The 4,662-nt window shown below is 40.3% G+C and overlaps 1 non-coding gene across 1 annotated transcript; it reads right to left on the bottom strand.

The window, feature by feature from the left end:
* Positions 1-672: 672 nt before the first annotated feature.
* Positions 673-745, bottom strand: TRNAR-CCU (transfer RNA arginine (anticodon CCU)). Its single transcript has one exon. It is a non-coding gene; the product is annotated as a tRNA-Arg (tRNA).
* Between the last annotated feature and the right edge of the window lie 3,917 nt (positions 746-4,662).

Raw genomic sequence — 4,662 nt, 5'->3', positions numbered from 1 at the left:
TAAATATTTATTTATCTATTTATTTATTTTGGCTGCGCAGGGTCTTAGTTGCGGCATGCGGACTCTTAGTTGCGGCACGTGGACTCTTAGTTGTGGCATGCGGACTCTTAGTTGTGGCATACGGACTCAGTTGTGGCATGCGGACTCTTAGTTGTGGCGTGTGGACTCTTAGTTGTGGCACGCAGACTCTTAGCTGCAGCGTGTGGACTCTTAGTTGTGGCATACGGACTCAGTTGTGGCATGTGGACTCTTAGTTGCGGTGTGCGGACTCTTAGTTGCGGGGTGTGGACTCTTAGTTGTGGCACACGGACTCTTAGTTGTGGCACACAGACTCTTAGTTGCGGCGTGCGGACTCTTAGTTGTGGCATACGGACTCTTAGTTGTGGCATGCGGACTCTTAGTTGCGGCGTGTGGACTCTTAGTTGTGGTGTGCAGACTCTTAGTTGTGGCATACTGACTCTTAGTTGTGGCATACAGACTCTTCGTTGTGGCATGCGGACTCTTAGCTGTGGCATGCAGACTCTTAGTTGTGGCACACGGACTCTTAGCTGTGGCATGCGGACTCTTAGTTGCGGCGTGCGGACTCTTAGTTGTGGCATACGACTCTTAGTTGTGGCATGCAGACTCTTAGTTGTGGCATGCAGACTCTTAGTTGTGGCGTGAAGGATCTAGTTCCCTGACCAGGGATTGAACCCGGGCCCCCTGCATTAGGAGCGCAGAGTCTTACCCACTGGACCACCAGGGAAGCCCCTGCATATCTTATTTCATCTTCCCCCGAGCTTTATGGGTTTGTATCAATTCACGTCCACGTATCATGGACGTGGAACCACAGCACCAAAAAGCTAAGTAACTTGTCTAAAGTCTCACAGCCTTAAGGTCTGTACATTAATTTGGGTTTCTAGCATCATGATGATTTTTACCTTGATGTTGTTTTGATCTTTTTCTAATATTTCATTAGTTCTGCTTTATTTCATCTCAAATTCTATCAGAAGTCAATGGAGTTAAAATACGTAACACATAAATATTTCAAATTAAATGAAGCTTCTATTTAAACATCCAACATCTATATACGCTTTTCAGGGTTTCTGTGTTTTCCTCTATTTTCTAATATTATAGAGATGCACTGGTGTTGTAATGAATACACTGTTACTTGCATCTCTATTTAAATGAGTTATCTGAATACTTTAGATGGGTTTAAGTTTAAAATAAAGCACCTTTGGTAAAACATGTTTTGCTCAGAACTATCTTTACGAATTTGTGGATCTCAAAATGGAGAGATCAAAACATGGGTTTATCACTTTTAAAGTTTTATATATTTAGAATGTCATTACTTAAGATAGGTTTGCTGTCAGAGTCAGTGTTTCCATAAAAGGGGCATTCTATTTTAAATGTTACATTGTGCATGCACATTCCACTGACTATATATATATATATAACATGGGATATATGTGTAACAGTCACACACTTGTAAATGTTATTTAAAAGAACAGACTTTGGAGCTATATTATTTAAATAAAATTTATTTCCATTAACCGTATATAGGGAGAAGAATTTTCAAAACACCAAACAATATGGGATTCAAAATACAGAACTACTAGTTAAATGCCGATTAATTTTTTAACAAGAATTCCTATGCAGTAGGCAGATCGTTCCCACATCCCATTGTGATTGACAAGCCTGACATATGGAATAGTTCACAAATTCCCAGGTGACTGACAGATGGAGAATAGAAAGGCGGATAAAGTTGCCTAGAGAGCTGAGGATGATTTCATATTCAGCGGTTTTGATCAAAAGGATTCCAGATCTCACACTAAATTTAGCACCGCTGGCAATTAGTGCATGATTTATTCAGTCCTTTCATTTGCTGGTTGACAAATGGAAAACAAGCACAAAATTAAAAATAAGTTTATTTCCAGCATTTCGGATATTTAAAATGTGTGTGTCTTTGTTTGCACATAAATTAACATGAGATGAATTTATAGTGAGATTAAATCTGAACTGGAGAGGCAAGCAATAAATAAGAGCTTTTTTATGTATTGTACGGACAGAACAGGTGTTTGAATTAAGACATACTAATATGTTTAGCAGCACAGCTCCACCTTTAGCATTAGGGAGTTGATGCTTTCCTAAATTTAGAATAATCTTTCCACAATTTAGAGTTCTTTCATAAGCTTCCAGCATAGGTGACCATCTGTATGACAATATTAATGTTCTTCAGCCTAGTAATAATAAAAACCTGAAAACAACTCCCTGCGACCCGGCTTTTCTGCGTTACGGCGAGTGATGGCAGGGCTACAGGTTTTTCCATATCCATGGTGAAAGGCAGAAGACACCCAGATCTGTCCCCACTCTTGCATTTATAAATGGAGTTAGGAGATCACAACATTTTTTGCACTATCCTTCCAGCTAGACAGTGTGAAGTTCTGTCTCCAGTTTCTCCTTCTATTTCATGAACTACAATGAGATGAACAAGAGGTGCTGATGTAAACCTTCTGTTGCGTTGCCGAGAATCGGAACACGACAATATCACATCCACAGCTGGAGGAGAGCGTAAGTGCAAGCAGCCCCTCCTAGGGATTCAGAGAAGCAGGGACACTTGTAAGCACGTTGACGCAAGGTGTAGAAAAAGAATCAAGCAAAATCCTCATTCTTTCAGTGACAGAAAACAAACATGGTGTCTGAAAGGCCTTGTGATTTCAGAGTAGGTGTGTCTATCTACCTCCTCAGAAATCCTCTTGGCACTGTCTAATATAGCTGCTTAGGAAGATGAATGAATTGCTCGAAATACGGTGGAAGATGGAAGGATGTCTCAGAACGGAAAGTACCTTATCACTCTCAGATAGAGCAGAAGTGGCCCTTAGAGGTGGCCTGACATCAAATGCAAACCAGGGCAACCATTTATGAGGAGGCTGGGCCGGCACTGCAGCACCTGAGACTTGGGAATTGCGGGGGCAGATGTTTGGGACACTTATAGGTCTTCTTATTTGATTTGTATTCCAGGTCTGACATTCAACTTTATTTGTATTCATTATTCACAGTGGGAACTAGAATGGTTTTTAAAATAGCATAAAATCCACTTAAATTATAATGGGAAGAATCGTGTGCAATGTGATGCTTTAATTACTGTTAAGCTAACCTTGGGATATGGGAAATGTCAATTTCCATTGGCCACATGAAGGCTGAGGCCAGATTTTAGCCCCCAGACACGTGCAGTCAGCGGGCTGCAGCTCATGGGCACAGCCCTGCCTGAGGAATCCCACAGTGCTTCAAACCTGCCTTTGCCACCTCCCCTCATACCCTGGGGCACCATCACCTTTTTTATTACTATTCCTTCCTCCACTGAAATAACCTCCCGGGTCCTTAGCAGCAGCCCCAAATACATTTCCCAGGCAAATAGCTTCCGGTCTGTCGTGTTGCTGTTTTTCTCTTTCTTCGACCCTCCCTGGGTGGCAAGTCCTGGGTTTTCCACCCAGCAAGAGAGGGAAAAGGGAATCTGAAACCAGCTGGTACCGATGTTAAGACTCCTTGTTCACAATCAATTATTCCATTCCTCCTTGAAACCAGGAGTCCAGTGCCATGCTGTCTCTCCCGTGTCTTTGCCATCTATAAATTACTTTAGGCATAAACAAGCATCATCGGTTTTGGAAGTCCAGACGCTTGGGTCCTTAAGAACCTTCCATAGTAAGAAGCAGGCAGTCTGATTGCCCTACAGAATGTTCTGCTACCCCTCTTCCAAGGGCTATGGAGGTGGTCAGCTATATGGAAGGAATACAATGGGACCCTAAATTCTTCCCAACTAAAAGAAGGAGATCTTCAGTTTTAATTTATACCAACCGTGTGCAAATTTAAGCCATATATTAACTGGCAGAAACAGAGACTGTGTTTTTTCTTTTAGGTCATATTCTTGTTAGAGAGTATAGCAATTCAGCATCTGTGTTGGAGTCTGGAAGCAAGTTATGACATACATATATTCACATAGACACTTTTATTTTGATTTATTTTCCCCAAAATATACTTTCTGGAAATAACAGTGTGTAATAATTTGGGGGGGTAACTACACTCTGAAATGGGGTTTACCCTTCCTTCAGCCCAGTACATATTTTTCCTAATTAATCTATTGAGCTAAATTAAATTGTGACTGTGTTTAAACCATTAAAATCGTGATTTTACAAGGTTCAATTCAGTACAATTGCAGTACAAGATGGGAGCAAGGTGATTACATTCCCACTTCACTTTGGGGGAGAAAAAGAGACAATTCTAATACCTTATGTGTCGTGAATAGAGCATAAAAATAAAAATCTATTTTAAATGGCTCACAAGATCTTCTTTTTCACTATTTCAAACTTCTTCAACATGCTGAAAACCAGTACCAAATGTAAATGTTGCTTTAATATCACCTGTATAGATTGTGATCATATAATACCATAGAGGAAATAAGGGGAGAATGTAACACTTACTAAATGGTTTCTATACCCCAGAAACTCATTTTGAGGTTTTAACGAAACATTAATTCTTCTTTTGAATTTCCTTTAGTTCTGAGAAAGAAATTTTGTTTGAAAAAACCTGAACCATATGATTAAAACTTGGCATTGATCTAACTCTGTGTTGGCCAATATAATTGCCACTTGTCACTTGTGGCTGTTTACATTTAGATTTTAACTA

The sequence above is a fragment of the Balaenoptera acutorostrata genome, chromosome 12, assembly GCF_949987535.1.
Source record: "Balaenoptera acutorostrata chromosome 12, mBalAcu1.1, whole genome shotgun sequence".
Taxonomy (NCBI): domain Eukaryota; kingdom Metazoa; phylum Chordata; class Mammalia; order Artiodactyla; family Balaenopteridae; genus Balaenoptera; species Balaenoptera acutorostrata.
The sequence above is the reverse complement of the archived record's forward strand: the minus strand, read 5'-3'. Positions and strand labels throughout refer to the sequence as shown.